Here is a 27,460-nt window from a genome sequence, read left to right on the forward strand (position 1 = left end):
TTGTCTCGACTTTGCTCAGCTGACGCGAGAGCTGACGCTCTCCAATCGGCCTATATCAAAACGACAAGCACGAGAAACGACTGAGAGAGGTAAGGAGAGGCGGGGCGATGTACACACAGCACGCCCGTTCATTTCACGGTGGCGTCTCCCTGACCGAATCGGGCTGTAGCTCCGAAAACAAAGGAGAAAGAAAAATAGGAAGTAAAACTGCCAACAGTACCCTGTGTCCCCATGCGCTCTCCCGCCCAAGTACCGACAAGGGCCAAAGTTGTTACGCATCGGCAATCGGACATTTCCTTTCATCTTCTCTTTATCGGTTGAGAACCAGTGTATTCAACATATTATGGCCATTGCCGAGTGAATGCTGTAGCGCTTCCCGACAAGTCGGGTTCGGATCCTCTGTCAACTTCCACGCAGGGTGATGATGTTTTGGTCATCACACTCGCCAGCTGAAATCGGCGCTGCCTTTTCGTGGTAGTAAAAGCGTTGTGGCCCGTGGGGGGATCGAACCCACGACCTTCGCGTTATTAGCACGACGCTCTAACCAACTGAGCTAACGGGCCTCGACAGTTGCACTCGCTCAGCCCTACGCTGCAAACGTATGGCATGAAGCCGTACACCATTTCTATGGTCGTCGGATGTCTGCTTCCCTCGTCTATACTCTGCTGACGGTCACGAAACAGTAGATATATTGCGAGCAGGACGGGAAACGGCAGCTCGGACAGCTCAAACTTGTCACGATTCGTGTGGAAAAAGTTCCGTTCCGGTACCGGGAATCGAACCCGGGCCTCCTGGGTGAAAGCCAGGTATCCTAGCCACTAGACCACACCGGATGCGGGCGTTCCTGCGGCGGATCGGACGGTCGCTTGTAGCATTTCGTGTCGTGTCCCGCGTCGGCGCCCTTCTCTCTTTGCGAGCGTCTTTGCGCATACTGACTGGCAAGGCGCGCACCTCAAACGTCTCAGAGCAATGTTTTTGGCTTCATGCTGTGCTAGGAGAAGAGGAAAAGGGAAGCTGTAAGTAGCAATAACAGGGAGTAAACATTTTCCCGCTGAAGCGTTGAAAACGTTGTGGATAAAAAACAAGAAATAAGTTGGTGCCCTAGCAACAGCATCACCATCAGTCACAGAAAATTAAATGCCCCGGGTGAGGATCGAACTCACGACCTTAAGATTATGAGACTTACGCGCTGCCTACTGCGCTACCGAGGCACAGGTGAAGCGCTTGTCCTGGAAACTGGGTAAGTACCACACCCAATGTTAGACGTAAAGACACTGTACTTCCTGGATAACGTGTTCTGTTGCTACACGTGCATTGCCAGCCCAGTTGATTGCGGTGTTGCTGCAGATTTGCAAACGATAGGCAGCACTCCTTGTCGTTAACGTTCAGTGCCTCGGAGGCACCTGGACACAGCAACTTGCGAGGCCAGGCCGACGCTAGTCTGTAGAACACCATGCGAGCGTCCTAGTGGGGACCCGCGAGTGCTGCGTTCTCGGTTCTTCTCAAGGGAATCCTGCTATACATTCATGTGGATCGTGCATCTCAAGCGCGCAAGCCACACGGCAGCATTATCGTGGGAAAAGCAAAATGATGCATCGGCCGGGAATCGAACCCGGGCCGCCCGCGTGGCAGGCGAGCATTCTACCACTGAACCACCGATGCTCGGGCCGGTAGTAACTGCACGCTGCTTCCCGAGCAGATGTCTCAAGGGAAAGTGGGACTGCCGTCAAGCGCCGTAGCATTCTGTCGAGAAGATGCTGCAGACGCTGAATCCTGCACTGTACTGCTTAAAAATGCCACCAGAACGCGGTCCTCTGCGTACTCTTGCGTCGCCGGCGCCGACTCTTGCCAAGGATGCGAAATGTGCGCGGATACGCTGTCCGAACGCGCCTGGATGTGCTCCCCTAGCCTACCTCGAAATGCGCCTGCCAGGTACGATCACCTTCGGCCGCTGCCGACAGGCGGGAAGCCGACACAGCGCGGCGTCGGGGCGCTCGCTTGTGCGGTGGTGGTGTAATGGTCAGCATAGTTGCCTTCCAAGCAGTTGGTCCGGGTTCGATTCCCGGCCACCGCAACAGGCTTTTTAATGTCACGTATGAGTACTTTCGCCACGCGCCCTTAACTTAATGTTTTTTCCCCCTCTTACTCGCTGCAGACCAGCCTATAGTGTGTCTCGACTGTCTCGACTTGTCTCGACTTTGCTCAGCTGACGCGAGAGCTGACGCTCTCCAATCGGCCTATATCAAAACGACAAGCACGAGAAACGACTGAGAGAGGTAAGGAGAGGCGAGGCGATGTACACACAGCACGCCCGTTCATTTCACGGTGGCGTCTCCCTGACCGAATCGGGCTGTAGCTCCGAAAACAAAGGAGAAAGAAAAATAGGAAGTAAAACTGCCAACAGTACCCTGTGTCCCCATGCGCTCTCCCGCCCAAGTACCGACAAGGGCCAAAGTTGTTACGCATCGGCAATCGGACATTTCCTTTCATCTTCTCTTTATCGGTTGAGAACCAGTGTATTCAACATATTATGGCCATTGCCGAGTGAATGCTGTAGCGCTTCCCGACAAGTCGGGTTCGGATCCTCTGTCAACTTCCACGCAGGGTGATGATGTTTTGGTCATCACACTCGCCAGCTGAAATCGGCGCTGCCTTTTCGTGGTAGTAAAAGCGTTGTGGCCCGTGGGGGGATCGAACCCACGACCTTCGCGTTATTAGCACGACGCTCTAACCAACTGAGCTAACGGGCCTCGACAGTTGCGCTCGCTCAGCCCTACGCTGCAAACGTATGGCATGAAGCCGTACACCATTTCTATGGTCGTCGGATGTCTGCTTCCCTCGTCTATACTCTGCTGACGGTCACGAAACAGTAGATATATTGCGAGCAGGACGGGAAACGGCAGCTCGGACAGCTCAAACTTGTCACGATTCGTGTGGAAAAAGTTCCGTTCCGGTACCGGGAATCGAACCCGGGCCTCCTGGGTGAAAGCCAGGTATCCTAGCCACTAGACCACACCGGATGTGGGCGTTCCTGACGCGGATCGGACGGTCGCTTGTAGCATTTCGTGTCGTGTCCCGCGTCGGCGCCCTTCTCTCTTTGCGAGCGTCTTTGCGCATACTGACTGGCAAGGCGCGCACCTCAAACGTCTCAGAGCAATGTTTTTGGCTTCATGCTGTGCTAGGAGAAGAGGAAAAGGGAAGCTGTAAGTAGCAATAACAGGGAGTAAACATTTTCCCGCTGAAGCGTTGAAAACGTTGTGGATAACAAACAAGAAATAAGTTGGTGCCCTAGCAACAGCATCACCATCAGTCACAGAAAATTAAATGCCCCGGGTGAGGATCGAACTCACGACCTTAAGATTATGAGACTTACGCGCTGCCTACTGCGCTACCGAGGCACAGGTGAAGCGCTTGTCCTGGAAACTGGCTAAGTACCACACCCAATGTTAGACGTAAAGACACTGTACTTCCTGGATAACGTGTTCTGTTGCTACACGTGCATTGCCAGCCCAGTTGATTGCGGTGTTGCTGCAGCTTTTGCAAACGATAGGCAGCACTCCTTGTCGTTAACGTTCAGTGCCTCGGAGGCACCTGGACACAGCAACTTGTGAGGCCAGGCCGACGCTAGTCTGTAGAACACCATGCGAGCGTCCTAGTGGGGACCCGCGAGTGCTGCGTTCTCGGTTCTTCTCAAGGGAATCCAGCTATACATTCATGTGGATCGTGCATCTCAAGCGCGCAAGCCACACGGCAGCATTATCGTGGGAAAAGCAAAATGATGCATCGGCCGGGAATCGAACCCGGGCCGCCCGCGTGGCAGGCGAGCACTCTGCCACTGAACCACCGATGCTCGGGCCGGTAGTAACTGCACGCTGCTTCCCGAGCAGATGTCTCAAGGGAAAGTGGGACTGCCGTCAAGCGCCGTAGCATTCTGTCGAGAAGATGCTGCAGACGCTGAATCCTGCACTGTACTGCTTAAAAATGCCGCCAGAACGCGGTCCTCTGCGTACTCTTGCGTCGCCGGCGCCGACTCTTGCCAAGGATGCGAAATGTGCGCGGATACGCTGTCCGAACGCGCCTGGATGTGCTCCCCTAGCCTACCTCGAAATGCGCCTGCCAGGTACGATCACCTTCGGCCGCTGCCGACAGGCGGGAAGCCGACACAGCGCGGCGTCGGGGCGCTCGCTTGTGCGGTGGTGGTGTAATGGTCAGCATAGTTGCCTTCCAAGCAGTTGGTCCGGGTTCGATTCCCGGCCACCGCAACAGGCTTTTTAATGTCACGTATGAGTACTTTCGCCACGCGCCCTTAACTTAATGTTTTTTCCCCCTCTTACTCGCTGCAGACCAGCCTATAGTGTGTCTCGACTGTCTCGACTTGTCTCGACTTTGCTCAGCTGACGCGAGAGCTGACGCTCTCCAATCGGCCTATATCAAAACGACAAGCACGAGAAACGACTGAGAGAGGTAAGGAGAGGCGAGGCGATGTACACACAGCACGCCCGTTCATTTCACGGTGGCGTCTCCCTGACCGAATCGGGCTGTAGCTCCGAAAACAAAGGAGAAAGAAAAATAGGAAGTAAAACTGCCAACAGTACCCTGTTTCCCCATGCGCTCTCCCGCCCAAGTACCGACAAGGGCCAAAGTTGTTACGCATCGGCAATCGGACATTTCCTTTCATCTTCTCTTTATCGGTTGAGAACCAGTGTATTCAACATATTATGGCCATTGCCGAGTGAATGCTGTAGCGCTTCCCGACAAGTCGGGTTCGGATCCTCTGTCAACTTCCACGCAGGGTGATGATGTTTTGGTCATCACACTCGCCAGCTGAAATCGGCGCTGCCTTTTCGTGGTAGTAAAAGCGTTGTGGCCCGTGGGGGGATCGAACCCACGACCTTCGCGTTATTAGCACGACGCTCTAACCAACTGAGCTAACGGGCCTCGACAGTTGCGCTCGCTCAGCCCTACGCTGCAAACGTATGGCATGAAGCCGTACACCATTTCTATGGTCGTCGGATGTCTGCTTCCCTCGTCTATACTCTGCTGACGGTCACGAAACAGTAGATATATTGCGAGCAGGACGGGAAACGGCAGCTCGGACAGCTCAAACTTGTCACGATTCGTGTGGAAAAAGTTCCGTTCCGGTACCGGGAATCGAACCCGGGCCTCCTGGGTGAAAGCCAGGTATCCTAGCCACTAGACCACACCGGATGTGGGCGTTCCTGACGCGGATCGGACGGTCGCTTGTAGCATTTCGTGTCGTGTCCCGCGTCGGCGCCCTTCTCTCTTTGCGAGCGTCTTTGCGCATACTGACTGGCAAGGCGCGCACCTCAAACGTCTCAGAGCAATGTTTTTGGCTTCATGCTGTGCTAGGAGAAGAGGAAAAGGGAAGCTGTAAGTAGCAATAACAGGGAGTAAACATTTTCCCGCTGAAGCGTTGAAAACGTTGTGGATAACAAACAAGAAATAAGTTGGTGCCCTAGCAACAGCATCACCATCAGTCACAGAAAATTAAATGCCCCGGGTGAGGATCGAACTCACGACCTTAAGATTATGAGACTTACGCGCTGCCTACTGCGCTACCGAGGCACAGGTGAAGCGCTTGTCCTGGAAACTGGCTAAGTACCACACCCAATGTTAGACGTAAAGACACTGTACTTCCTGGATAACGTGTTCTGTTGCTACACGTGCATTGCCAGCCCAGTTGATTGCGGTGTTGCTGCAGCTTTTGCAAACGATAGGCAGCACTCCTTGTCGTTAACGTTCAGTGCCTCGGAGGCACCTGGACACAGCAACTTGTGAGGCCAGGCCGACGCTAGTCTGTAGAACACCATGCGAGCGTCCTAGTGGGGACCCGCGAGTGCTGCGTTCTCGGTTCTTCTCAAGGGAATCCAGCTATACATTCATGTGGATCGTGCATCTCAAGCGCGCAAGCCACACGGCAGCATTATCGTGGGAAAAGCAAAATGATGCATCGGCCGGGAATCGAACTCGGGCCGCCCGCGTGGCAGGCGAGCACTCTGCCACTGAACCACCGATGCTCGGGCCGGTAGTAACTGCACGCTGCTTCCCGAGCAGATGTCTCAAGGGAAAGTGGGACTGCCGTCAAGCGCCGTAGCATTCTGTCGAGAAGATGCTGCAGACGCTGAATCCTGCACTGTACTGCTTAAAAATGCCGCCAGAACGCGGTCCTCTGCGTACTCTTGCGTCGCCGGCGCCGACTCTTGCCAAGGATGCGAAATGTGCGCGGATACGCTGTCCGAACGCGCCTGGATGTGCTCCCCTAGCCTACCTCGAAATGCGCCTGCCAGGTACGATCACCTTCGGCCGCTGCCGACAGGCGGGAAGCCGACACAGCGCGGCGTCGGGGCGCTCGCTTGTGCGGTGGTGGTGTAATGGTCAGCATAGTTGCCTTCCAAGCAGTTGGTCCGGGTTCGATTCCCGGCCACCGCAACAGGCTTTTTAATGTCACGTATGAGTACTTTCGCCACGCGCCCTTAACTTAATGTTTTTTCCCCCTCTTACTCGCTGCAGACCAGCCTATAGTGTGTCTCGACTGTCTCGACTTGTCTCGACTTTGCTCAGCTGACGCGAGAGCTGACGCTCTCCAATCGGCCTATAACAAAACGACAAGCACGAGAAACGACTGAGAGAGGTAAGGAGAGGCGAGGCGATGTACACACAGCACGCCCGTTCATTTCACGGTGGCGTCTCCCTGACCGAATCGGGCTGTAGCTCCGAAAACAAAGGAGAAAGAAAAATAGGAAGTAAAACTGCCAACAGTACCCTGTGTCCCCATGCGCTCTCCCGCCCAAGTACCGACAAGGGCCAAAGTTGTTACGCATCGGCAATCGGACATTTCCTTTCATCTTCTCTTTATCGGTTGAGAACCAGTGTATTCAACATATTATGGCCATTGCCGAGTGAATGCTGTAGCGCTTCCCGACAAGTCGGGTTCGGATCCTCTGTCAACTTCCACGCAGGGTGATGATGTTTTGGTCATCACACTCGCCAGCTGAAATCGGCGCTGCCTTTTCGTGGTAGTAAAAGCGTTGTGGCCCGTGAGGGGATCGAACCCACGACCTTCGCGTTATTAGCACGACGCTCTAACCAACTGAGCTAACGGGCCTCGACAGTTGCACTCGCTCAGCCCTACGCTGCAAACGTATGGCATGAAGCCGTACACCATTTCTATGGTCGTCGGATGTCTGCTTCCCTCGTCTATACTCTGCTGACGGTCACGAAACAGTAGATATATTGCGAGCAGGACGGGAAACGGCAGCTCGGACAGCTCAAACTTGTCACGATTCGTGTGGAAAAAGTTCCGTTCCGGTACCGGGAATCGAACCCGGGCCTCCTGGGTGAAAGCCAGGTATCCTAGCCACTAGACCACACCGGATGCGGGCGTTCCTGCGGCGGATCGGACGGTCGCTTGTAGCATTTCGTGTCGTGTCCCGCGTCGGCGCCCTTCTCTCTTTGCGAGCGTCTTTGCGCATACTGACTGGCAAGGCGCGCACCTCAAACGTCTCAGAGCAATGTTTTTGGCTTCATGCTGTGCTAGGAGAAGAGGAAAAGGGAAGCTGTAAGTAGCAATAACAGGGAGTAAACATTTTCCCGCTGAAGCGTTGAAAACGTTGTGGATAAAAAACAAGAAATAAGTTGGTGCCCTAGCAACAGCATCACCATCAGTCACAGAAAATTAAATGCCCCGGGTGAGGATCGAACTCACGACCTTAAGATTATGAGACTTACGCGCTGCCTACTGCGCTACCGAGGCACAGGTGAAGAGCTTGTCCTGGAAACTGGGTAAGTACCACACCCAATGTTAGACGTAAAGACACTGTACTTCCTGGATAACGTGTTCTGTTGCTACACGTGCATTGCCAGCCCAGTTGATTGCGGTGTTGCTGCAGATTTGCAAACGATAGGCAGCACTCCTTGTCGTTAACGTTCAGTGCCTCGGAGGCACCTGGACACAGCAACTTGCGAGGCCAGGCCGACGCTAGTCTGTAGAACACCATGCGAGCGTCCTAGTGGGGACCCGCGAGTGCTGCGTTCTCGGTTCTTCTCAAGGGAATCCTGCTATACATTCATGTGGATCGTGCATCTCAAGCGCGCAAGCCACACGGCAGCATTATCGTGGGAAAAGCAAAATGATGCATCGGCCGGGAATCGAACCCGGGCCGCCCGCGTGGCAGGCGAGCATTCTACCACTGAACCACCGATGCTCGGGCCGGTAGTAACTGCACGCTGCTTCCCGAGCAGATGTCTCAAGGGAAAGTGGGACTGCCGTCAAGCGCCGTAGCATTCTGTCGAGAAGATGCTGCAGACGCTGAATCCTGCACTGTACTGCTTAAAAATGCCGCCAGAACGCGGTCCTCTGCGTACTCTTGCGTCGCCGGCGCCGACTCTTGCCAAGGATGCGAAATGTGCGCGGATACGCTGTCCGAACGCGCCTGGATGTGCTCCCCTAGCCTACCTCGAAATGCGCCTGCCAGGTACGATCACCTTCGGCCGCTGCCGACAGGCGGGAAGCCGACACAGCGCGGCGTCGGGGCGCTCGCTTGTGCGGTGGTGGTGTAATGGTCAGCATAGTTGCCTTCCAAGCAGTTGGTCCGGGTTCGATTCCCGGCCACCGCAACAGGCTTTTTAATGTCACGTATGAGTACTTTCGCCACGCGCCCTTAACTTAATGTTTTTTCCCCCTCTTACTCGCTGCAGACCAGCCTATAGTGTGTCTCGACTGTCTCGACTTGTCTCGACTTTGCTCAGCTGACGCGAGAGCTGACGCTCTCCAATCGGCCTATATCAAAACGACAAGCACGAGAAACGACTGAGAGAGGTAAGGAGAGGCGGGGCGATGTACACACAGCACGCCCGTTCATTTCACGGTGGCGTCTCCCTGACCGAACCGGGCTGTAGCTCCGAAAACAAAGGAGAAAGAAAAATAGGAAGTAAAACTGCCAACAGTACCCTGTGTCCCCATGCGCTCTCCCGCCCAAGTACCGACAAGGGCCAAAGTTGTTACGCATCGGCAATCGGACATTTCCTTTCATCTTCTCTTTATCGGTTGAGAACCAGTGTATTCAACGTATTATGGCCATTGCCGAGTGAATGCTGTAGCGCTTCCCGACAAGTCGGGTTCGGATCCTCTGTCAACTTCCACGCAGGGTGATGATCTTTTGGTCATCACACTCGCCAGCTGAAATCGGCGCTGCCTTTTCGTGGTAGTAAAAGCGTTGTGGCCCGTGGGGGGATCGAACCCACGACCTTCGCGTTATTAGCACGACGCTCTAACCAACTGAGCTAACGGGCCTCGACAGTTGCGCTCGCTCAGCCCTACGCTGCAAACGTATGGCATGAAGCCGTACACCATTTCTATGGTCGTCGGATGTCTGCTTCCCTCGTCTATACTCTGCTGACGGTCACGAAACAGTAGATATATTGCGAGCAGGACAGGAAACGGCAGCTCGGACAGCTCAAACTTGTCACGATTCGTGTGGAAAAAGTTCCGTTCCGGTACCGGGAATCGAACCCGGGCCTCCTGGGTGAAAGCCAGGTATCCTAGCCACTAGACCACACCGGATGTGGGCGTTCCTGACGCGGATCGGACGGTCGCTTGTAGCATTTCGTGTCGTGTCCCGCGTCGGCGCCCTTCTCTCTTTGCGAGCGTCTTTGCGCATACTGACTGGCAAGGCGCGCACCTCAAACGTCTCAGAGCAATGTTTTTGGCTTCATGCTGTGCTAGGAGAAGAGGAAAAGGGAAGCTGTAAGTAGCAATAACAGGGAGTAAACATTTTCCCGCTGAAGCGTTGAAAACGTTGTGGATAACAAACAAGAAATAAGTTGGTGCCCTAGCAACAGCATCACCATCAGTCACAGAAAATTAAATGCCCCGGGTGAGGATCGAACTCACGACCTTAAGATTATGAGACTTACGCGCTGCCTACTGCGCTACCGAGGCACAGGTGAAGCGCTTGTCCTGGAAACTGGCTAAGTACCACACCCAATGTTAGACGTAAAGACACTGTACTTCCTGGATAACGTGTTCTGTTGCTACACGTGCATTGCCAGCCCAGTTGATTGCGGTGTTGCTGCAGCTTTTGCAAACGATAGGCAGCACTCCTTGTCGTTAACGTTCAGTGCCTCGGAGGCACCTGGACACAGCAACTTGTGAGGCCAGGCCGACGCTAGTCTGTAGAACACCATGCGAGCGTCCTAGTGGGGACCCGCGAGTGCTGCGTTCTCGGTTCTTCTCAAGGGAATCCAGCTATACATTCATGTGGATCGTGCATCTCAAGCGCGCAAGCCACACGGCAGCATTATCGTGGGAAAAGCAAAATGATGCATCGGCCGGGAATCGAACCCGGGCCGCCCGCGTGGCAGGCGAGCACTCTGCCACTGAACCACCGATGCTCGGGCCGGTAGTAACTGCACGCTGCTTCCCGAGCAGATGTCTCAAGGGAAAGTGGGACTGCCGTCAAGCGCCGTAGCATTCTGTCGAGAAGATGCTGCAGACGCTGAATCCTGCACTGTACTGCTTAAAAATGCCGCCAGAACGCGGTCCTCTGCGTACTCTTGCGTCGCCGGCGCCGACTCTTGCCAAGGATGCGAAATGTGCGCGGATACGCTGTCCGAACGCGCCTGGATGTGCTCCCCTAGCCTACCTCGAAATGCGCCTGCCAGGTACGATCACCTTCGGCCGCTGCCGACAGGCGGGAAGCCGACACAGCGCGGCGTCGGGGCGCTCGCTTGTGCGGTGGTGGTGTAATGGTCAGCATAGTTGCCTTCCAAGCAGTTGGTCCGGGTTCGATTCCCGGCCACCGCAACAGGCTTTTTAATGTCACGTATGAGTACTTTCGCCACGCGCCCTTAACTTAATGTTTTTTCCCCCTCTTACTCGCTGCAGACCAGCCTATAGTGTGTCTCGACTGTCTCGACTTGTCTCGACTTTGCTCAGCTGACGCGAGAGCTGACGCTCTCCAATCGGCCTATATCAAAACGACAAGCACGAGAAACGACTGAGAGAGGTAAGGAGAGGCGAGGCGATGTACACACAGCACGCCCGTTCATTTCACGGTGGCGTCTCCCTGACCGAATCGGGCTGTAGCTCCGAAAACAAAGGAGAAAGAAAAATAGGAAGTAAAACTGCCAACAGTACCCTGTGTCCCCATGCGCTCTCCCGCCCAAGTACCGACAAGGGCCAAAGTTGTTACGCATCGGCAATCGGACATTTCCTTTCATCTTCTCTTTATCGGTTGAGAACCAGTGTATTCAACATATTATGGCCATTGCCGAGTGAATGCTGTAGCGCTTCCCGACAAGTCGGGTTCGGATCCTCTGTCAACTTCCACGCAGGGTGATGATGTTTTGGTCATCACACTCGCCAGCTGAAATCGGCGCTGCCTTTTCGTGGTAGTAAAAGCGTTGTGGCCCGTGGGGGGATCGAACCCACGACCTTCGCGTTATTAGCACGACGCTCTAACCAACTGAGCTAACGGGCCTCGACAGTTGCACTCGCTCAGCCCTACGCTGCAAACGTATGGCATGAAGCCGTACACCATTTCTATGGTCGTCGGATGTCTGCTTCCCTCGTCTATACTCTGCTGACGGTCACGAAACAGTAGATATATTGCGAGCAGGACGGGAAACGGCAGCTCGGACAGCTCAAACTTGTCACGATTCGTGTGGAAAAAGTTCCGTTCCGGTACCGGGAATCGAACCCGGGCCTCCTGGGTGAAAGCCAGGTATCCTAGCCACTAGACCACACCGGATGCGGGCGTTCCTGCGGCGGATCGGACGGTCGCTTGTAGCATTTCGTGTCGTGTCCCGCGTCGGCGCCCTTCTCTCTTTGCGAGCGTCTTTGCGCATACTGACTGGCAAGGCGCGCACCTCAAACGTCTCAGAGCAATGTTTTTGGCTTCATGCTGTGCTAGGAGAAGAGGAAAAGGGAAGCTGTAAGTAGCAATAACAGGGAGTAAACATTTTCCCGCTGAAGCGTTGAAAACGTTGTGGATAAAAAACAAGAAATAAGTTGGTGCCCTAGCAACAGCATCACCATCAGTCACAGAAAATTAAATGCCCCGGGTGAGGATCGAACTCACGACCTTAAGATTATGAGACTTACGCGCTGCCTACTGCGCTACCGAGGCACAGGTGAAGAGCTTGTCCTGGAAACTGGGTAAGTACCACACCCAATGTTAGACGTAAAGACACTGTACTTCCTGGATAACGTGTTCTGTTGCTACACGTGCATTGCCAGCCCAGTTGATTGCGGTGTTGCTGCAGATTTGCAAACGATAGGCAGCACTCCTTGTCGTTAACGTTCAGTGCCTCGGAGGCACCTGGACACAGCAACTTGCGAGGCCAGGCCGACGCTAGTCTGTAGAACACCATGCGAGCGTCCTAGTGGGGACCCGCGAGTGCTGCGTTCTCGGTTCTTCTCAAGGGAATCCTGCTATACATTCATGTGGATCGTGCATCTCAAGCGCGCAAGCCACACGGCAGCATTATCGTGGGAAAAGCAAAATGATGCATCGGCCGGGAATCGAACCCGGGCCGCCCGCGTGGCAGGCGAGCATTCTACCACTGAACCACCGATGCTCGGGCCGGTAGTAACTGCACGCTGCTTCCCGAGCAGATGTCTCAAGGGAAAGTGGGACTGCCGTCAAGCGCCGTAGCATTCTGTCGAGAAGATGCTGCAGACGCTGAATCCTGCACTGTACTGCTTAAAAATGCCGCCAGAACGCGGTCCTCTGCGTACTCTTGCGTCGCCGGCGCCGACTCTTGCCAAGGATGCGAAATGTGCGCGGATACGCTGTCCGAACGCGCCTGGATGTGCTCCCCTAGCCTACCTCGAAATGCGCCTGCCAGGTACGATCACCTTCGGCCGCTGCCGACAGGCGGGAAGCCGACACAGCGCGGCGTCGGGGCGCTCGCTTGTGCGGTGGTGGTGTAATGGTCAGCATAGTTGCCTTCCAAGCAGTTGGTCCGGGTTCGATTCCCGGCCACCGCAACAGGCTTTTTAATGTCACGTATGAGTACTTTCGCCACGCGCCCTTAACTTAATGTTTTTTCCCCCTCTTACTCGCTGCAGACCAGCCTATAGTGTGTCTCGACTGTCTCGACTTGTCTCGACTTTGCTCAGCTGACGCGAGAGCTGACGCTCTCCAATCGGCCTATATCAAAACGACAAGCACGAGAAACGACTGAGAGAGGTAAGGAGAGGCGGGGCGATGTACACACAGCACGCCCGTTCATTTCACGGTGGCGTCTCCCTGACCGAACCGGGCTGTAGCTCCGAAAACAAAGGAGAAAGAAAAATAGGAAGTAAAACTGCCAACAGTACCCTGTGTCCCCATGCGCTCTCCCGCCCAAGTACCGACAAGGGCCAAAGTTGTTACGCATCGGCAATCGGACATTTCCTTTCATCTTCTCTTTATCGGTTGAGAACCAGTGTATTCAACGTATTATGGCCATTGCCGAGTGAATGCTGTAGCGCTTCCCGACAAGTCGGGTTCGGATCCTCTGTCAACTTCCACGCAGGGTGATGATCTTTTGGTCATCACACTCGCCAGCTGAAATCGGCGCTGCCTTTTCGTGGTAGTAAAAGCGTTGTGGCCCGTGGGGGGATCGAACCCACGACCTTCGCGTTATTAGCACGACGCTCTAACCAACTGAGCTAACGGGCCTCGACAGTTGCGCTCGCTCAGCCCTACGCTGCAAACGTATGGCATGAAGCCGTACACCATTTCTATGGTCGTCGGATGTCTGCTTCCCTCGTCTATACTCTGCTGACGGTCACGAAACAGTAGATATATTGCGAGCAGGACAGGAAACGGCAGCTCGGACAGCTCAAACTTGTCACGATTCGTGTGGAAAAAGCTCCGTTCCGGTACCGGGAATCGAACCCGGGCCTCCTGGGTGAAAGCCAGGTATCCTAGCCACTAGACCACACCGGATGTGGGCGTTCCTGACGCGGATCGGACGGTCGCTTGTAGCATTTCGTGTCGTGTCCCGCGTCGGCGCCCTTCTCTCTTTGCGAGCGTCTTTGCGCATACTGACTGGCAAGGCGCGCACCTCAAACGTCTCAGAGCAATGTTTTTGGCTTCATGCTGTGCTAGGAGAAGAGGAAAAGGGAAGCTGTAAGTAGCAATAACAGGGAGTAAACATTTTCCCGCTGAAGCGTTGAAAACGTTGTGGATAACAAACAAGAAATAAGTTGGTGCCCTAGCAACAGCATCACCATCAGTCACAGAAAATTAAATGCCCCGGGTGAGGATCGAACTCACGACCTTAAGATTATGAGACTTACGCGCTGCCTACTGCGCTACCGAGGCACAGGTGAAGCGCTTGTCCTGGAAACTGGCTAAGTACCACACCCAATGTTAGACGTAAAGACACTGTACTTCCTGGATAACGTGTTCTGTTGCTACACGTGCATTGCCAGCCCAGTTGATTGCGGTGTTGCTGCAGCTTTTGCAAACGATAGGCAGCACTCCTTGTCGTTAACGTTCAGTGCCTCGGAGGCACCTGGACACAGCAACTTGTGAGGCCAGGCCGACGCTAGTCTGTAGAACACCATGCGAGCGTCCTAGTGGGGACCCGCGAGTGCTGCGTTCTCGGTTCTTCTCAAGGGAATCCAGCTATACATTCATGTGGATCGTGCATCTCAAGCGCGCAAGCCACACGGCAGCATTATCGTGGGAAAAGCAAAATGATGCATCGGCCGGGAATCGAACCCGGGCCGCCCGCGTGGCAGGCGAGCACTCTGCCACTGAACCACCGATGCTCGGGCCGGTAGTAACTGCACGCTGCTTCCCGAGCAGATGTCTCAAGGGAAAGTGGGACTGCCGTCAAGCGCCGTAGCATTCTGTCGAGAAGATGCTGCAGACGCTGAATCCTGCACTGTACTGCTTAAAAATGCCGCCAGAACGCGGTCCTCTGCGTACTCTTGCGTCGCCGGCGCCGACTCTTGCCAAGGATGCGAAATGTGCGCGGATACGCTGTCCGAACGCGCCTGGATGTGCTCCCCTAGCCTACCTCGAAATGCGCCTGCCAGGTACGATCACCTTCGGCCGCTGCCGACAGGCGGGAAGCCGACACAGCGCGGCGTCGGGGCGCTCGCTTGTGCGGTGGTGGTGTAATGGTCAGCATAGTTGCCTTCCAAGCAGTTGGTCCGGGTTCGATTCCCGGCCACCGCAACAGGCTTTTTAATGTCACGTATGAGTACTTTCGCCACGCGCCCTTAACTTAATGTTTTTTCCCCCTCTTACTCGCTGCAGACCAGCCTATAGTGTGTCTCGACTGTCTCGACTTGTCTCGACTTTGCTCAGCTGACGCGAGAGCTGACGCTCTCCAATCGGCCTATATCAAAACGACAAGCACGAGAAACGACTGAGAGAGGTAAGGAGAGGCGAGGCGATGTACACACAGCACGCCCGTTCATTTCACGGTGGCGTCTCCCTGACCGAATCGGGCTGTAGCTCCGAAAACAAAGGAGAAAGAAAAATAGGAAGTAAAACTGCCAACAGTACCCTGTGTCCCCATGCGCTCTCCCGCCCAAGTACCGACAAGGGCCAAAGTTGTTACGCATCGGCAATCGGACATTTCCTTTCATCTTCTCTTTATCGGTTGAGAACCAGTGTATTCAACATATTATGGCCATTGCCGAGTGAATGCTGTAGCGCTTCCCGACAAGTCGGGTTCGGATCCTCTGTCAACTTCCACGCAGGGTGATGATGTTTTGGTCATCACACTCGCCAGCTGAAATCGGCGCTGCCTTTTCGTGGTAGTAAAAGCGTTGTGGCCCGTGGGGGGATCGAACCCACGACCTTCGCGTTATTAGCACGACGCTCTAACCAACTGAGCTAACGGGCCTCGACAGTTGCACTCGCTCAGCCCTACGCTGCAAACGTATGGCATGAAGCCGTACACCATTTCTATGGTCGTCGGATGTCTGCTTCCCTCGTCTATACTCTGCTGACGGTCACGAAACAGTAGATATATTGCGAGCAGGACGGGAAACGGCAGCTCGGACAGCTCAAACTTGTCACGATTCGTGTGGAAAAAGTTCCGTTCCGGTACCGGGAATCGAACCCGGGCCTCCTGGGTGAAAGCCAGGTATCCTAGCCACTAGACCACACCGGATGCGGGCGTTCCTGCGGCGGATCGGACGGTCGCTTGTAGCATTTCGTGTCGTGTCCCGCGTCGGCGCCCTTCTCTCTTTGCGAGCGTCTTTGCGCATACTGACTGGCAAGGCGCGCACCTCAAACGTCTCAGAGCAATGTTTTTGGCTTCATGCTGTGCTAGGAGAAGAGGAAAAGGGAAGCTGTAAGTAGCAATAACAGGGAGTAAACATTTTCCCGCTGAAGCGTTGAAAACGTTGTGGATAAAAAACAAGAAATAAGTTGGTGCCCTAGCAACAGCATCACCATCAGTCACAGAAAATTAAATGCCCCGGGTGAGGATCGAACTCACGACCTTAAGATTATGAGACTTACGCGCTGCCTACTGCGCTACCGAGGCACAGGTGAAGCGCTTGTCCTGGAAACTGGGTAAGTACCACACCCAATGTTAGACGTAAAGACACTGTACTTCCTGGATAACGTGTTCTGTTGCTACACGTGCATTGCCAGCCCAGTTGATTGCGGTGTTGCTGCAGATTTGCAAACGATAGGCAGCACTCCTTGTCGTTAACGTTCAGTGCCTCGGAGGCACCTGGACACAGCAACTTGCGAGGCCAGGCCGACGCTAGTCTGTAGAACACCATGCGAGCGTCCTAGTGGGGACCCGCGAGTGCTGCGTTCTCGGTTCTTCTCAAGGGAATCCTGCTATACATTCATGTGGATCGTGCATCTCAAGCGCGCAAGCCACACGGCAGCATTATCGTGGGAAAAGCAAAATGATGCATCGGCCGGGAATCGAACCCGGGCCGCCCGCGTGGCAGGCGAGCATTCTACCACTGAACCACCGATGCTCGGGCCGGTAGTAACTGCACGCTGCTTCCCGAGCAGATGTCTCAAGGGAAAGTGGGACTGCCGTCAAGCGCCGTAGCATTCTGTCGAGAAGATGCTGCAGACGCTGAATCCTGCACTGTACTGCTTAAAAATGCCGCCAGAACGCGGTCCTCTGCGTACTCTTGCGTCGCCGGCGCCGACTCTTGCCAAGGATGCGAAATGTGCGCGGATACGCTGTCCGAACGCGCCTGGATGTGCTCCCCTAGCCTACCTCGAAATGCGCCTGCCAGGTACGATCACCTTCGGCCGCTGCCGACAGGCGGGAAGCCGACACAGCGCGGCGTCGGGGCGCTCGCTTGTGCGGTGGTGGTGTAATGGTCAGCATAGTTGCCTTCCAAGCAGTTGGTCCGGGTTCGATTCCCGGCCACCGCAACAGGCTTTTTAATGTCACGTATGAGTACTTTCGCCACGCGCCCTTAACTTAATGTTTTTTCCCCCTCTTACTCGCTGCAGACCAGCCTATAGTGTGTCTCGACTGTCTCGACTTGTCTCGACTTGTCTCGACTTGTCTCGACTTGTCTCGACTTGTCTCGACTTGTCTCGACTTGTCTCGACTTGTCTCGACTTGTCTCGACTTGTCTCGACTTGTCTCGACTTGTCTCGACTTGTCTCGACTTGTCTCGACTTTGCTCAGCTGACGCGAGAGCTGACGCTCTCCAATCGGCCTATATCAAAACGACAAGCACGAGAAACGACTGAGAGAGGTAAGGAGAGGCGAGGCGATGTACACACAGCACGCCCGTTCATTTCACGGTGGCGTCTCCCTGACCGAATCGGGCTGTAGCTCCGAAAACAAAGGAGAAAGAAAAATAGGAAGTAAAACTGCCAACAGTACCCTGTGTCCCCATGCGCTCTCCCGCCCAAGTACCGACAAGGGCCAAAGTTGTTACGCATCGGCAATCGGACATTTCCTTTCATCTTCTCTTTATCGGTTGAGAACCAGTGTATTCAACATATTATGGCCATTGCCGAGTGAATGCTGTAGCGCTTCCCGACAAGTCGGGTTCGGATCCTCTGTCAACTTCCACGCAGGGTGATGATGTTTTGGTCATCACACTCGCCAGCTGAAATCGGCGCTGCCTTTTCGTGGTAGTAAAAGCGTTGTGGCCCGTGGGGGGATCGAACCCACGACCTTCGCGTTATTAGCACGACGCTCTAACCAACTGAGCTAACGGGCCTCGACAGTTGCACTCGCTCAGCCCTACGCTGCAAACGTATGGCATGAAGCCGTACACCATTTCTATGGTCGTCGGATGTCTGCTTCCCTCGTCTATACTCTGCTGACGGTCACGAAACAGTAGATATATTGCGAGCAGGACGGGAAACGGCAGCTCGGACAGCTCAAACTTGTCACGATTCGTGTGGAAAAAGTTCCGTTCCGGTACCGGGAATCGAACCCGGGCCTCCTGGGTGAAAGCCAGGTATCCTAGCCACTAGACCACACCGGATGCGGGCGTTCCTGCGGCGGATCGGACGGTCGCTTGTAGCATTTCGTGTCGTGTCCCGCGTCGGCGCCCTTCTCTCTTTGCGAGCGTCTTTGCGCATACTGACTGGCAAGGCGCGCACCTCAAACGTCTCAGAGCAATGTTTTTGGCTTCATGCTGTGCTAGGAGAAGAGGAAAAGGGAAGCTGTAAGTAGCAATAACAGGGAGTAAACATTTTCCCGCTGAAGCGTTGAAAACGTTGTGGATAAAAAACAAGAAATAAGTTGGTGCCCTAGCAACAGCATCACCATCAGTCACAGAAAATTAAATGCCCCGGGTGAGGATCGAACTCACGACCTTAAGATTATGAGACTTACGCGCTGCCTACTGCGCTACCGAGGCACAGGTGAAGCGCTTGTCCTGGAAACTGGGTAAGTACCACACCCAATGTTAGACGTAAAGACACTGTACTTCCTGGATAACGTGTTCTGTTGCTACACGTGCATTGCCAGCCCAGTTGATTGCGGTGTTGCTGCAGATTTGCAAACGATAGGCAGCACTCCTTGTCGTTAACGTTCAGTGCCTCGGAGGCACCTGGACACAGCAACTTGCGAGGCCAGGCCGACGCTAGTCTGTAGAACACCATGCGAGCGTCCTAGTGGGGACCCGCGAGTGCTGCGTTCTCGGTTCTTCTCAAGGGAATCCTGCTATACATTCATGTGGATCGTGCATCTCAAGCGCGCAAGCCACACGGCAGCATTATCGTGGGAAAAGCAAAATGATGCATCGGCCGGGAATCGAACCCGGGCCGCCCGCGTGGCAGGCGAGCATTCTACCACTGAACCACCGATGCTCGGGCCGGTAGTAACTGCACGCTGCTTCCCGAGCAGATGTCTCAAGGGAAAGTGGGACTGCCGTCAAGCGCCGTAGCATTCTGTCGAGAAGATGCTGCAGACGCTGAATCCTGCACTGTACTGCTTAAAAATGCCGCCAGAACGCGGTCCTCTGCGTACTCTTGCGTCGCCGGCGCCGACTCTTGCCAAGGATGCGAAATGTGCGCGGATACGCTGTCCGAACGCGCCTGGATGTGCTCCCCTAGCCTACCTCGAAATGCGCCTGCCAGGTACGATCACCTTCGGCCGCTGCCGACAGGCGGGAAGCCGACACAGCGCGGCGTCGGGGCGCTCGCTTGTGCGGTGGTGGTGTAATGGTCAGCATAGTTGCCTTCCAAGCAGTTGGTCCGGGTTCGATTCCCGGCCACCGCAACAGGCTTTTTAATGTCACGTATGAGTACTTTCGCCACGCGCCCTTAACTTAATGTTTTTTCCCCCTCTTACTCGCTGCAGACCAGCCTATAGTGTGTCTCGACTGTCTCGACTTGTCTCGACTTGTCTCGACTTGTCTCGACTTGTCTCGACTTGTCTCGACTTGTCTCGACTTGTCTCGACTTGTCTCGACTTGTCTCGACTTTGCTCAGCTGACGCGAGAGCTGACGCTCTCCAATCGGCCTATATCAAAACGACAAGCACGAGAAACGACTGAGAGAGGTAAGGAGAGGCGAGGCGATGTACACACAGCACGCCCGTTCATTTCACGGTGGCGTCTCCCTGACCGAATCGGGCTGTAGCTCCGAAAACAAAGGAGAAAGAAAAATAGGAAGTAAAACTGCCAACAGTACCCTGTGTCCCCATGCGCTCTCCCGCCCAAGTACCGACAAGGGCCAAAGTTGTTACGCATCGGCAATCGGACATTTCCTTTCATCTTCTCTTTATCGGTTGAGAACCAGTGTATTCAACATATTATGGCCATTGCCGAGTGAATGCTGTAGCGCTTCCCGACAAGTCGGGTTCGGATCCTCTGTCAACTTCCACGCAGGGTGATGATGTTTTGGTCATCACACTCGCCAGCTGAAATCGGCGCTGCCTTTTCGTGGTAGTAAAAGCGTTGTGGCCCGTGGGGGGATCGAACCCACGACCTTCGCGTTATTAGCACGACGCTCTAACCAACTGAGCTAACGGGCCTCGACAGTTGCACTCGCTCAGCCCTACGCTGCAAACGTATGGCATGAAGCCGTACACCATTTCTATGGTCGTCGGATGTCTGCTTCCCTCGTCTATACTCTGCTGACGGTCACGAAACAGTAGATATATTGCGAGCAGGACGGGAAACGGCAGCTCGGACAGCTCAAACTTGTCACGATTCGTGTGGAAAAAGTTCCGTTCCGGTACCGGGAATCGAACCCGGGCCTCCTGGGTGAAAGCCAGGTATCCTAGCCACTAGACCACACCGGATGCGGGCGTTCCTGCGGCGGATCGGACGGTCGCTTGTAGCATTTCGTGTCGTGTCCCGCGTCGGCGCCCTTCTCTCTTTGCGAGCGTCTTTGCGCATACTGACTGGCAAGGCGCGCACCTCAAACGTCTCAGAGCAATGTTTTTGGCTTCATGCTGTGCTAGGAGAAGAGGAAAAGGGAAGCTGTAAGTAGCAATAACAGGGAGTAAACATTTTCCCGCTGAAGCGTTGAAAACGTTGTGGATAAAAAACAAGAAATAAGTTGGTGCCCTAGCAACAGCATCACCATCAGTCACAGAAAATTAAATGCCCCGGGTGAGGATCGAACTCACGACCTTAAGATTATGAGACTTACGCGCTGCCTACTGCGCTACCGAGGCACAGGTGAAGCGCTTGTCCTGGAAACTGGGTAAGTACCACACCCAATGTTAGACGTAAAGACACTGTACTTCCTGGATAACGTGTTCTGTTGCTACACGTGCATTGCCAGCCCAGTTGATTGCGGTGTTGCTGCAGATTTGCAAACGATAGGCAGCACTCCTTGTCGTTAACGTTCAGTGCCTCGGAGGCACCTGGACACAGCAACTTGCGAGGCCAGGCCGACGCTAGTCTGTAGAACACCATGCGAGCGTCCTAGTGGGGACCCGCGAGTGCTGCGTTCTCGGTTCTTCTCAAGGGAATCCTGCTATACATTCATGTGGATCGTGCATCTCAAGCGCGCAAGCCACACGGCAGCATTATCGTGGGAAAAGCAAAATGATGCATCGGCCGGGAATCGAACCCGGGCCGCCCGCGTGGCAGGAGAGCATTCTACCACTGAACCACCGATGCTCGGGCCGGTAGTAACTGCACGCTGCTTCCCGAGCAGATGTCTCAAGGGAAAGTGGGACTGCCGTCAAGCGCCGTAGCATTCTGTCGAGAAGATGCTGCAGACGCTGAATCCTGCACTGTACTGCTTAAAAATGCCGCCAGAACGCGGTCCTCTGCGTACTCTTGCGTCGCCGGCGCCGACTCTTGCCAAGGATGCGAAATGTGCGCGGATACGCTGTCCGAACGCGCCTGGATGTGCTCCCCTAGCCTACCTCGAAATGCGCCTGCCAGGTACGATCACCTTCGGCCGCTGCCGACAGGCGGGAAGCCGACACAGCGCGGCGTCGGGGCGCTCGCTTGTGCGGTGGTGGTGTAATGGTCAGCATAGTTGCCTTCCAAGCAGTTGGTCCGGGTTCGATTCCCGGCCACCGCAACAGGCTTTTTAATGTCACGTATGAGTACTTTCGCCACGCGCCCTTAACTTAATGTTTTTTCCCCCTCTTACTCGCTGCAGACCAGCCTATAGTGTGTCTCGACTGTCTCGACTTGTCTCGACTTTGCTCAGCTGACGCGAGAGCTGACGCTCTCCAATCGGCCTATATCAAAACGACAAGCACGAGAAACGACTGAGAGAGGTAAGGAGAGGGGAGGCGATGTACACACAGCACGCCCGTTCATTTCACGGTGGCGTCTCCCTGACCGAATCGGGCTGTAGCTCCGAAAACAAAGGAGAAAGAAAAATAGGAAGTAAAACTGCCAACAGTACCCTGTGTCCCCATGCGCTCTCCCGCCCAAGTACCGACAAGGGCCAAAGTTGTTACGCATCGGCAATCGGACATTTCCTTTCATCTTCTCTTTATCGGTTGAGAACCAGTGTATTCAACATATTATGGCCATTGCCGAGTGAATGCTGTAGCGCTTCCCGACAAGTCGGGTTCGGATCCTCTGTCAACTTCCACGCAGGGTGATGATGTTTTGGTCATCACACTCGCCAGCTGAAATCGGCGCTGCCTTTTCGTGGTAGTAAAAGCGTTGTGGCCCGTGGGGGGATCGAACCCACGACCTTCGCGTTATTAGCACGACGCTCTAACCAACTGAGCTAACGGGCCTCGACAGTTGCACTCGCTCAGCCCTACGCTGCAAACGTATGGCATGAAGCCGTACACCATTTCTATGGTCGTCGGATGTCTGCTTCCCTCGTCTATACTCTGCTGACGGTCACGAAACAGTAGATATATTGCGAGCAGGACGGGAAACGGCAGCTCGGACAGCTCAAACTTGTCACGATTCGTGTGGAAAAAGTTCCGTTCCGGTACCGGGAATCGAACCCGGGCCTCCTGGGTGAAAGCCAGGTATCCTAGCCACTAGACCACACCGGATGCGGGCGTTCCTGCGGCGGATCGGACGGTCGCTTGTAGCATTTCGTGTCGTGTCCCGCGTCGGCGCCCTTCTCTCTTTGCGAGCGTCTTTGCGCATACTGACTGGCAAGGCGCGCACCTCAAACGTCTCAGAGCAATGTTTTTGGCTTCATGCTGTGCTAGGAGAAGAGGAAAAGGGAAGCTGTAAGTAGCAATAACAGGGAGTAAACATTTTCCCGCTGAAGCGTTGAAAACGTTGTGGATAAAAAACAAGAAATAAGTTGGTGCCCTAGCAACAGCATCACCATCAGTCACAGAAAATTAAATGCCCCGGGTGAGGATCGAACTCACGACCTTAAGATTATGAGACTTACGCGCTGCCTACTGCGCTACCGAGGCACAGGTGAAGCGCTTGTCCTGGAAACTGGGTAAGTACCACACCCAATGTTAGACGTAAAGACACTGTACTTCCTGGATAACGTGTTCTGTTGCTACACGTGCATTGCCAGCCCAGTTGATTGCGGTGTTGCTGCAGATTTGCAAACGATAGGCAGCACTCCTTGTCGTTAACGTTCAGTGCCTCGGAGGCACCTGGACACAGCAACTTGCGAGGCCAGGCCGACGCTAGTCTGTAGAACACCATGCGAGCGTCCTAGTGGGGACCCGCGAGTGCTGCGTTCTCGGTTCTTCTCAAGGGAATCCTGCTATACATTCATGTGGATCGTGCATCTCAAGCGCGCAAGCCACACGGCAGCATTATCGTGGGAAAAGCAAAATGATGCATCGGCCGGGAATCGAACCCGGGCCGCCCGCGTGGCAGGCGAGCATTCTACCACTGAACCACCGATGCTCGGGCCGGTAGTAACTGCACGCTGCTTCCCGAGCAGATGTCTCAAGGGAAAGTGGGACTGCCGTCAAGCGCCGTAGCATTCTGTCGAGAAGATGCTGCAGACGCTGAATCCTGCACTGTACTGCTTAAAAATGCCGCCAGAACGCGGTCCTCTGCGTACTCTTGCGTCGCCGGCGCCGACTCTTGCCAAGGATGCGAAATGTGCGCGGATACGCTGTCCGAACGCGCCTGGATGTGCTCCCCTAGCCTACCTCGAAATGCGCCTGCCAGGTACGATCACCTTCGGCCGCTGCCGACAGGCGGGAAGCCGACACAGCGCGGCGTCGGGGCGCTCGCTTGTGCGGTGGTGGTGTAATGGTCAGCATAGTTGCCTTCCAAGCAGTTGGTCCGGGTTCGATTCCCGGCCACCGCAACAGGCTTTTTAATGTCACGTATGAGTACTTTCGCCACGCGCCCTTAACTTAATGTTTTTTCCCCCTCTTACTCGCTGCAGACCAGCCTATAGTGTGTCTCGACTGTCTCGACTTGTCTCGACTTTGCTCAGCTGACGCGAGAGCTGACGCTCTCCAATCGGCCTATATCAAAACGACAAGCACGAGAAACGACTGAGAGAGGTAAGGAGAGGCGAGGCGATGTACACACAGCACGCCCGTTCATTTCACGGTGGCGTCTCCCTGACCGAATCGGGCTGTAGCTCCGAAAACAAAGGAGAAAGAAAAATAGGAAGTAAAACTGCCAACAGTACCCTGTGTCCCCATGCGCTCTCCCGCCCAAGTACCGACAAGGGCCAAAGTTGTTACGCATCGGCAATCGGACATTTCCTTTCATCTTCTCTTTATCGGTTGAGAACCAGTGTATTCAACATATTATGGCCATTGCCGAGTGAATGCTGTAGCGCTTCCCGACAAGTCGGGTTCGGATCCTCTGTCAACTTCCACGCAGGGTGATGATGTTTTGGTCATCACACTCGCCAGCTGAAATCGGCGCTGCCTTTTCGTGGTAGTAAAAGCGTTGTGGCCCGTGGGGGGATCGAACCCACGACCTTCGCGTTATTAGCACGACGCTCTAACCAACTGAGCTAACGGGCCTCGACAGTTGCACTCGCTCAGCCCTACGCTGCAAACGTATGGCATGAAGCCGTACACCATTTCTATGGTCGTCGGATGTCTGCTTCCCTCGTCTATACTCTGCTGACGGTCACGAAACAGTAGATATATTGCGAGCAGGACGGGAAACGGCAGCTCGGACAGCTCAAACTTGTCACGATTCGTGTGGAAAAAGTTCCGTTCCGGTACCGGGAATCGAACCCGGGCCTCCTGGGTGAAAGCCAGGTATCCTAGCCACTAGACCACACCGGATGCGGGCGTTCCTGCGGCGGATCGGACGGTCGCTTGTAGCATTTCGTGTCGTGTCCCGCGTCGGCGCCCTTCTCTCTTTGCGAGCGTCTTTGCGCATACTGACTGGCAAGGCGCGCACCTCAAACGTCTCAGAGCAATGTTTTTGGCTTCATGCTGTGCTAGGAGAAGAGGAAAAGGGAAGCTGTAAGTAGCAATAACAGGGAGTAAACATTTTCCCGCTGAAGCGTTGAAAACGTTGTGGATAAAAAACAAGAAATAAGTTGGTGCCCTAGCAACAGCATCACCATCAGTCACAGAAAATTAAATGCCCCGGGTGAGGATCGAACTCACGACCTTAAGATTATGAGACTTACGCGCTGCCTACTGCGCTACCGAGGCACAGGTGAAGCGCTTGTCCTGGAAACTGGGTAAGTACCACACCCAATGTTAGACGTAAAGACACTGTACTTCCTGGATAACGTGTTCTGTTGCTACACGTGCATTGCCAGCCCAGTTGATTGCGGTGTTGCTGCAGATTTGCAAACGATAGGCAGCACTCCTTGTCGTTAACGTTCAGTGCCTCGGAGGCACCTGGACACAGCAACTTGCGAGGCCAGGCCGACGCTAGTCTGTAGAACACCATGCGAGCGTCCTAGTGGGGACCCGCGAGTGCTGCGTTCTCGGTTCTTCTCAAGGGAATCCTGCTATACATTCATGTGGATCGTGCATCTCAAGCGCGCAAGCCACACGGCAGCATTATCGTGGGAAAAGCAAAATGATGCATCGGCCGGGAATCGAACCCGGGCCGCCCGCGTGGCAGGCGAGCATTCTACCACTGAACCACCGATGCTCGGGCCGGTAGTAACTGCACGCTGCTTCCCGAGCAGATGTCTCAAGGGAAAGTGGGACTGCCGTCAAGCGCCGTAGCATTCTGTCGAGAAGATGCTGCAGACGCTGAATCCTGCACTGTACTGCTTAAAAATGCCGCCAGAACGCGGTCCTCTGCGTACTCTTGCGTCGCCGGCGCCGACTCTTGCCAAGGATGCGAAATGTGCGCGGATACGCTGTCCGAACGCGCCTGGATGTGCTCCCCTAGCCTACCTCGAAATGCGCCTGCCAGGTACGATCACCTTCGGCCGCTGCCGACAGGCGGGAAGCCGACACAGCGCGGCGTCGGGGCGCTCGCTTGTGCGGTGGTGGTGTAATGGTCAGCATAGTTGCCTTCCAAGCAGTTGGTCCGGGTTCGATTCCCGGCCACCGCAACAGGCTTTTTAATGTCACGTATGAGTACTTTCGCCACGCGCCCTTAACTTAATGTTTTTTCCCCCTCTTACTCGCTGCAGACCAGCCTATAGTGTGTCTCGACTGTCTCGACTTGTCTCGACTTTGCTCAGCTGACGCGAGAGCTGACGCTCTCCAATCGGCCTATATCAAAACGACAAGCACGAGAAACGACTGAGAGAGGTAAGGAGAGGCGAGGCGATGTACACACAGCACGCCCGTTCATTTCACGGTGGCGTCTCCCTGACCGAATCGGGCTGTAGCTCCGAAAACAAAGGAGAAAGAAAAATAGGAAGTAAAACTGCCAACAGTACCCTGTGTCCCCATGCGCTCTCCCGCCCAAGTACCGACAAGGGCCAAAGTTGTTACGCATCGGCAATCGGACATTTCCTTTCATCTTCTCTTTATCGGTTGAGAACCAGTGTATTCAACATATTATGGCCATTGCCGAGTGAATGCTGTAGCGCTTCCCGACAAGTCGGGTTCGGATCCTCTGTCAACTTCCACGCAGGGTGATGATGTTTTGGTCATCACACTCGCCAGCTGAAATCGGCGCTGCCTTTTCGTGGTAGTAAAAGCGTTGTGGCCCGTGGGGGGATCGAACCCACGACCTTCGCGTTATTAGCACGACGCTCTAACCAACTGAGCTAACGGGCCTCGACAGTTGCACTCGCTCAGCCCTACGCTGCAAACGTATGGCATGAAGCCGTACACCATTTCTATGGTCGTCGGATGTCTGCTTCCCTCGTCTATACTCTGCTGACGGTCACGAAACAGTAGATATATTGCGAGCAGGACGGGAAACGGCAGCTCGGACAGCTCAAACTTGTCACGATTCGTGTGGAAAAAGTTCCGTTCCGGTACCGGGAATCGAACCCGGGCCTCCTGGGTGAAAGCCAGGTATCCTAGCCACTAGACCACACCGGATGCGGGCGTTCCTGCGGCGGATCGGACGGTCGCTTGTAGCATTTCGTGTCGTGTCCCGCGTCGGCGCCCTTCTCTCTTTGCGAGCGTCTTTGCGCATACTGACTGGCAAGGCGCGCACCTCAAACGTCTCAGAGCAATGTTTTTGGCTTCATGCTGTGCTAGGAGAAGA

General features: G+C 54.6%; 62 non-coding genes across 62 annotated transcripts; 12 read left to right on the top strand and 50 right to left on the bottom strand.

Moving 5' to 3' along the window:
- Positions 1–489: 489 nt before the first annotated feature.
- Positions 490–563, bottom strand: Trnai-aau (transfer RNA isoleucine (anticodon AAU)). The gene has a single exon. It is a non-coding gene; the product is annotated as a tRNA-Ile (tRNA).
- A 198-nt stretch (positions 564–761) lies between these two features.
- Positions 762–833, bottom strand: Trnae-uuc (transfer RNA glutamic acid (anticodon UUC)). Its single transcript has one exon. It is a non-coding gene; the product is annotated as a tRNA-Glu (tRNA).
- A 305-nt stretch (positions 834–1,138) lies between these two features.
- Positions 1,139–1,211, bottom strand: Trnam-cau (transfer RNA methionine (anticodon CAU)). The gene has a single exon. It is a non-coding gene; the product is annotated as a tRNA-Met (tRNA).
- A 380-nt stretch (positions 1,212–1,591) lies between these two features.
- Positions 1,592–1,662, bottom strand: Trnag-gcc (transfer RNA glycine (anticodon GCC)). The gene has a single exon. It is a non-coding gene; the product is annotated as a tRNA-Gly (tRNA).
- Positions 1,663–2,002: 340 nt separating this feature from the next.
- Positions 2,003–2,074, top strand: Trnag-ucc (transfer RNA glycine (anticodon UCC)). Its single transcript has one exon. It is a non-coding gene; the product is annotated as a tRNA-Gly (tRNA).
- Positions 2,075–2,676: 602 nt separating this feature from the next.
- On the bottom strand, positions 2,677–2,750 carry Trnai-aau (transfer RNA isoleucine (anticodon AAU)). The gene has a single exon. It is a non-coding gene; the product is annotated as a tRNA-Ile (tRNA).
- A 198-nt stretch (positions 2,751–2,948) lies between these two features.
- On the bottom strand, positions 2,949–3,020 carry Trnae-uuc (transfer RNA glutamic acid (anticodon UUC)). Its single transcript has one exon. It is a non-coding gene; the product is annotated as a tRNA-Glu (tRNA).
- Positions 3,021–3,325: 305 nt separating this feature from the next.
- Trnam-cau (transfer RNA methionine (anticodon CAU)) lies at positions 3,326–3,398 on the bottom strand. The gene has a single exon. It is a non-coding gene; the product is annotated as a tRNA-Met (tRNA).
- Positions 3,399–3,779: 381 nt separating this feature from the next.
- On the bottom strand, positions 3,780–3,850 carry Trnag-gcc (transfer RNA glycine (anticodon GCC)). The gene has a single exon. It is a non-coding gene; the product is annotated as a tRNA-Gly (tRNA).
- A 340-nt stretch (positions 3,851–4,190) lies between these two features.
- Positions 4,191–4,262, top strand: Trnag-ucc (transfer RNA glycine (anticodon UCC)). The gene has a single exon. It is a non-coding gene; the product is annotated as a tRNA-Gly (tRNA).
- A 602-nt stretch (positions 4,263–4,864) lies between these two features.
- Trnai-aau (transfer RNA isoleucine (anticodon AAU)) lies at positions 4,865–4,938 on the bottom strand. Its single transcript has one exon. It is a non-coding gene; the product is annotated as a tRNA-Ile (tRNA).
- A 198-nt stretch (positions 4,939–5,136) lies between these two features.
- Positions 5,137–5,208, bottom strand: Trnae-uuc (transfer RNA glutamic acid (anticodon UUC)). The gene has a single exon. It is a non-coding gene; the product is annotated as a tRNA-Glu (tRNA).
- A 305-nt stretch (positions 5,209–5,513) lies between these two features.
- Trnam-cau (transfer RNA methionine (anticodon CAU)) lies at positions 5,514–5,586 on the bottom strand. Its single transcript has one exon. It is a non-coding gene; the product is annotated as a tRNA-Met (tRNA).
- A 381-nt stretch (positions 5,587–5,967) lies between these two features.
- Positions 5,968–6,038, bottom strand: Trnag-gcc (transfer RNA glycine (anticodon GCC)). Its single transcript has one exon. It is a non-coding gene; the product is annotated as a tRNA-Gly (tRNA).
- Positions 6,039–6,378: 340 nt separating this feature from the next.
- Trnag-ucc (transfer RNA glycine (anticodon UCC)) lies at positions 6,379–6,450 on the top strand. The gene has a single exon. It is a non-coding gene; the product is annotated as a tRNA-Gly (tRNA).
- Positions 6,451–7,052: 602 nt separating this feature from the next.
- Trnai-aau (transfer RNA isoleucine (anticodon AAU)) lies at positions 7,053–7,126 on the bottom strand. The gene has a single exon. It is a non-coding gene; the product is annotated as a tRNA-Ile (tRNA).
- Positions 7,127–7,324: 198 nt separating this feature from the next.
- Trnae-uuc (transfer RNA glutamic acid (anticodon UUC)) lies at positions 7,325–7,396 on the bottom strand. Its single transcript has one exon. It is a non-coding gene; the product is annotated as a tRNA-Glu (tRNA).
- Positions 7,397–7,701: 305 nt separating this feature from the next.
- Positions 7,702–7,774, bottom strand: Trnam-cau (transfer RNA methionine (anticodon CAU)). The gene has a single exon. It is a non-coding gene; the product is annotated as a tRNA-Met (tRNA).
- Positions 7,775–8,154: 380 nt separating this feature from the next.
- Positions 8,155–8,225, bottom strand: Trnag-gcc (transfer RNA glycine (anticodon GCC)). The gene has a single exon. It is a non-coding gene; the product is annotated as a tRNA-Gly (tRNA).
- Positions 8,226–8,565: 340 nt separating this feature from the next.
- Trnag-ucc (transfer RNA glycine (anticodon UCC)) lies at positions 8,566–8,637 on the top strand. The gene has a single exon. It is a non-coding gene; the product is annotated as a tRNA-Gly (tRNA).
- A 602-nt stretch (positions 8,638–9,239) lies between these two features.
- Positions 9,240–9,313, bottom strand: Trnai-aau (transfer RNA isoleucine (anticodon AAU)). The gene has a single exon. It is a non-coding gene; the product is annotated as a tRNA-Ile (tRNA).
- Positions 9,314–9,511: 198 nt separating this feature from the next.
- Trnae-uuc (transfer RNA glutamic acid (anticodon UUC)) lies at positions 9,512–9,583 on the bottom strand. Its single transcript has one exon. It is a non-coding gene; the product is annotated as a tRNA-Glu (tRNA).
- A 305-nt stretch (positions 9,584–9,888) lies between these two features.
- Trnam-cau (transfer RNA methionine (anticodon CAU)) lies at positions 9,889–9,961 on the bottom strand. The gene has a single exon. It is a non-coding gene; the product is annotated as a tRNA-Met (tRNA).
- Positions 9,962–10,342: 381 nt separating this feature from the next.
- Trnag-gcc (transfer RNA glycine (anticodon GCC)) lies at positions 10,343–10,413 on the bottom strand. Its single transcript has one exon. It is a non-coding gene; the product is annotated as a tRNA-Gly (tRNA).
- A 340-nt stretch (positions 10,414–10,753) lies between these two features.
- On the top strand, positions 10,754–10,825 carry Trnag-ucc (transfer RNA glycine (anticodon UCC)). The gene has a single exon. It is a non-coding gene; the product is annotated as a tRNA-Gly (tRNA).
- A 602-nt stretch (positions 10,826–11,427) lies between these two features.
- Trnai-aau (transfer RNA isoleucine (anticodon AAU)) lies at positions 11,428–11,501 on the bottom strand. Its single transcript has one exon. It is a non-coding gene; the product is annotated as a tRNA-Ile (tRNA).
- A 198-nt stretch (positions 11,502–11,699) lies between these two features.
- Positions 11,700–11,771, bottom strand: Trnae-uuc (transfer RNA glutamic acid (anticodon UUC)). Its single transcript has one exon. It is a non-coding gene; the product is annotated as a tRNA-Glu (tRNA).
- Positions 11,772–12,076: 305 nt separating this feature from the next.
- On the bottom strand, positions 12,077–12,149 carry Trnam-cau (transfer RNA methionine (anticodon CAU)). Its single transcript has one exon. It is a non-coding gene; the product is annotated as a tRNA-Met (tRNA).
- A 380-nt stretch (positions 12,150–12,529) lies between these two features.
- Positions 12,530–12,600, bottom strand: Trnag-gcc (transfer RNA glycine (anticodon GCC)). Its single transcript has one exon. It is a non-coding gene; the product is annotated as a tRNA-Gly (tRNA).
- A 340-nt stretch (positions 12,601–12,940) lies between these two features.
- Positions 12,941–13,012, top strand: Trnag-ucc (transfer RNA glycine (anticodon UCC)). Its single transcript has one exon. It is a non-coding gene; the product is annotated as a tRNA-Gly (tRNA).
- A 602-nt stretch (positions 13,013–13,614) lies between these two features.
- Trnai-aau (transfer RNA isoleucine (anticodon AAU)) lies at positions 13,615–13,688 on the bottom strand. The gene has a single exon. It is a non-coding gene; the product is annotated as a tRNA-Ile (tRNA).
- Positions 13,689–13,886: 198 nt separating this feature from the next.
- On the bottom strand, positions 13,887–13,958 carry Trnae-uuc (transfer RNA glutamic acid (anticodon UUC)). The gene has a single exon. It is a non-coding gene; the product is annotated as a tRNA-Glu (tRNA).
- Positions 13,959–14,263: 305 nt separating this feature from the next.
- Trnam-cau (transfer RNA methionine (anticodon CAU)) lies at positions 14,264–14,336 on the bottom strand. The gene has a single exon. It is a non-coding gene; the product is annotated as a tRNA-Met (tRNA).
- Positions 14,337–14,717: 381 nt separating this feature from the next.
- Positions 14,718–14,788, bottom strand: Trnag-gcc (transfer RNA glycine (anticodon GCC)). Its single transcript has one exon. It is a non-coding gene; the product is annotated as a tRNA-Gly (tRNA).
- Positions 14,789–15,128: 340 nt separating this feature from the next.
- Trnag-ucc (transfer RNA glycine (anticodon UCC)) lies at positions 15,129–15,200 on the top strand. Its single transcript has one exon. It is a non-coding gene; the product is annotated as a tRNA-Gly (tRNA).
- A 602-nt stretch (positions 15,201–15,802) lies between these two features.
- On the bottom strand, positions 15,803–15,876 carry Trnai-aau (transfer RNA isoleucine (anticodon AAU)). The gene has a single exon. It is a non-coding gene; the product is annotated as a tRNA-Ile (tRNA).
- Positions 15,877–16,074: 198 nt separating this feature from the next.
- On the bottom strand, positions 16,075–16,146 carry Trnae-uuc (transfer RNA glutamic acid (anticodon UUC)). The gene has a single exon. It is a non-coding gene; the product is annotated as a tRNA-Glu (tRNA).
- A 305-nt stretch (positions 16,147–16,451) lies between these two features.
- Trnam-cau (transfer RNA methionine (anticodon CAU)) lies at positions 16,452–16,524 on the bottom strand. The gene has a single exon. It is a non-coding gene; the product is annotated as a tRNA-Met (tRNA).
- Positions 16,525–16,904: 380 nt separating this feature from the next.
- On the bottom strand, positions 16,905–16,975 carry Trnag-gcc (transfer RNA glycine (anticodon GCC)). The gene has a single exon. It is a non-coding gene; the product is annotated as a tRNA-Gly (tRNA).
- Positions 16,976–17,315: 340 nt separating this feature from the next.
- On the top strand, positions 17,316–17,387 carry Trnag-ucc (transfer RNA glycine (anticodon UCC)). Its single transcript has one exon. It is a non-coding gene; the product is annotated as a tRNA-Gly (tRNA).
- A 732-nt stretch (positions 17,388–18,119) lies between these two features.
- Trnai-aau (transfer RNA isoleucine (anticodon AAU)) lies at positions 18,120–18,193 on the bottom strand. The gene has a single exon. It is a non-coding gene; the product is annotated as a tRNA-Ile (tRNA).
- A 198-nt stretch (positions 18,194–18,391) lies between these two features.
- On the bottom strand, positions 18,392–18,463 carry Trnae-uuc (transfer RNA glutamic acid (anticodon UUC)). The gene has a single exon. It is a non-coding gene; the product is annotated as a tRNA-Glu (tRNA).
- Positions 18,464–18,768: 305 nt separating this feature from the next.
- Positions 18,769–18,841, bottom strand: Trnam-cau (transfer RNA methionine (anticodon CAU)). The gene has a single exon. It is a non-coding gene; the product is annotated as a tRNA-Met (tRNA).
- A 380-nt stretch (positions 18,842–19,221) lies between these two features.
- On the bottom strand, positions 19,222–19,292 carry Trnag-gcc (transfer RNA glycine (anticodon GCC)). The gene has a single exon. It is a non-coding gene; the product is annotated as a tRNA-Gly (tRNA).
- Positions 19,293–19,632: 340 nt separating this feature from the next.
- On the top strand, positions 19,633–19,704 carry Trnag-ucc (transfer RNA glycine (anticodon UCC)). Its single transcript has one exon. It is a non-coding gene; the product is annotated as a tRNA-Gly (tRNA).
- A 682-nt stretch (positions 19,705–20,386) lies between these two features.
- Trnai-aau (transfer RNA isoleucine (anticodon AAU)) lies at positions 20,387–20,460 on the bottom strand. Its single transcript has one exon. It is a non-coding gene; the product is annotated as a tRNA-Ile (tRNA).
- A 198-nt stretch (positions 20,461–20,658) lies between these two features.
- Positions 20,659–20,730, bottom strand: Trnae-uuc (transfer RNA glutamic acid (anticodon UUC)). Its single transcript has one exon. It is a non-coding gene; the product is annotated as a tRNA-Glu (tRNA).
- A 305-nt stretch (positions 20,731–21,035) lies between these two features.
- On the bottom strand, positions 21,036–21,108 carry Trnam-cau (transfer RNA methionine (anticodon CAU)). The gene has a single exon. It is a non-coding gene; the product is annotated as a tRNA-Met (tRNA).
- Positions 21,109–21,488: 380 nt separating this feature from the next.
- Positions 21,489–21,559, bottom strand: Trnag-gcc (transfer RNA glycine (anticodon GCC)). Its single transcript has one exon. It is a non-coding gene; the product is annotated as a tRNA-Gly (tRNA).
- A 340-nt stretch (positions 21,560–21,899) lies between these two features.
- Positions 21,900–21,971, top strand: Trnag-ucc (transfer RNA glycine (anticodon UCC)). The gene has a single exon. It is a non-coding gene; the product is annotated as a tRNA-Gly (tRNA).
- Positions 21,972–22,573: 602 nt separating this feature from the next.
- Trnai-aau (transfer RNA isoleucine (anticodon AAU)) lies at positions 22,574–22,647 on the bottom strand. Its single transcript has one exon. It is a non-coding gene; the product is annotated as a tRNA-Ile (tRNA).
- A 198-nt stretch (positions 22,648–22,845) lies between these two features.
- On the bottom strand, positions 22,846–22,917 carry Trnae-uuc (transfer RNA glutamic acid (anticodon UUC)). Its single transcript has one exon. It is a non-coding gene; the product is annotated as a tRNA-Glu (tRNA).
- Positions 22,918–23,222: 305 nt separating this feature from the next.
- On the bottom strand, positions 23,223–23,295 carry Trnam-cau (transfer RNA methionine (anticodon CAU)). The gene has a single exon. It is a non-coding gene; the product is annotated as a tRNA-Met (tRNA).
- A 380-nt stretch (positions 23,296–23,675) lies between these two features.
- Positions 23,676–23,746, bottom strand: Trnag-gcc (transfer RNA glycine (anticodon GCC)). The gene has a single exon. It is a non-coding gene; the product is annotated as a tRNA-Gly (tRNA).
- A 340-nt stretch (positions 23,747–24,086) lies between these two features.
- Positions 24,087–24,158, top strand: Trnag-ucc (transfer RNA glycine (anticodon UCC)). The gene has a single exon. It is a non-coding gene; the product is annotated as a tRNA-Gly (tRNA).
- Positions 24,159–24,760: 602 nt separating this feature from the next.
- Trnai-aau (transfer RNA isoleucine (anticodon AAU)) lies at positions 24,761–24,834 on the bottom strand. Its single transcript has one exon. It is a non-coding gene; the product is annotated as a tRNA-Ile (tRNA).
- Positions 24,835–25,032: 198 nt separating this feature from the next.
- On the bottom strand, positions 25,033–25,104 carry Trnae-uuc (transfer RNA glutamic acid (anticodon UUC)). Its single transcript has one exon. It is a non-coding gene; the product is annotated as a tRNA-Glu (tRNA).
- Positions 25,105–25,409: 305 nt separating this feature from the next.
- On the bottom strand, positions 25,410–25,482 carry Trnam-cau (transfer RNA methionine (anticodon CAU)). Its single transcript has one exon. It is a non-coding gene; the product is annotated as a tRNA-Met (tRNA).
- Positions 25,483–25,862: 380 nt separating this feature from the next.
- Positions 25,863–25,933, bottom strand: Trnag-gcc (transfer RNA glycine (anticodon GCC)). Its single transcript has one exon. It is a non-coding gene; the product is annotated as a tRNA-Gly (tRNA).
- A 340-nt stretch (positions 25,934–26,273) lies between these two features.
- Positions 26,274–26,345, top strand: Trnag-ucc (transfer RNA glycine (anticodon UCC)). The gene has a single exon. It is a non-coding gene; the product is annotated as a tRNA-Gly (tRNA).
- Positions 26,346–26,947: 602 nt separating this feature from the next.
- Trnai-aau (transfer RNA isoleucine (anticodon AAU)) lies at positions 26,948–27,021 on the bottom strand. Its single transcript has one exon. It is a non-coding gene; the product is annotated as a tRNA-Ile (tRNA).
- Positions 27,022–27,219: 198 nt separating this feature from the next.
- Trnae-uuc (transfer RNA glutamic acid (anticodon UUC)) lies at positions 27,220–27,291 on the bottom strand. Its single transcript has one exon. It is a non-coding gene; the product is annotated as a tRNA-Glu (tRNA).
- Positions 27,292–27,460: the final 169 nt, after the last annotated feature.

This window comes from Schistocerca nitens, unplaced genomic scaffold, assembly GCF_023898315.1.
Source record: "Schistocerca nitens isolate TAMUIC-IGC-003100 unplaced genomic scaffold, iqSchNite1.1 HiC_scaffold_270, whole genome shotgun sequence".
Taxonomy (NCBI): Eukaryota; Metazoa; Arthropoda; class Insecta; order Orthoptera; family Acrididae; genus Schistocerca; species Schistocerca nitens.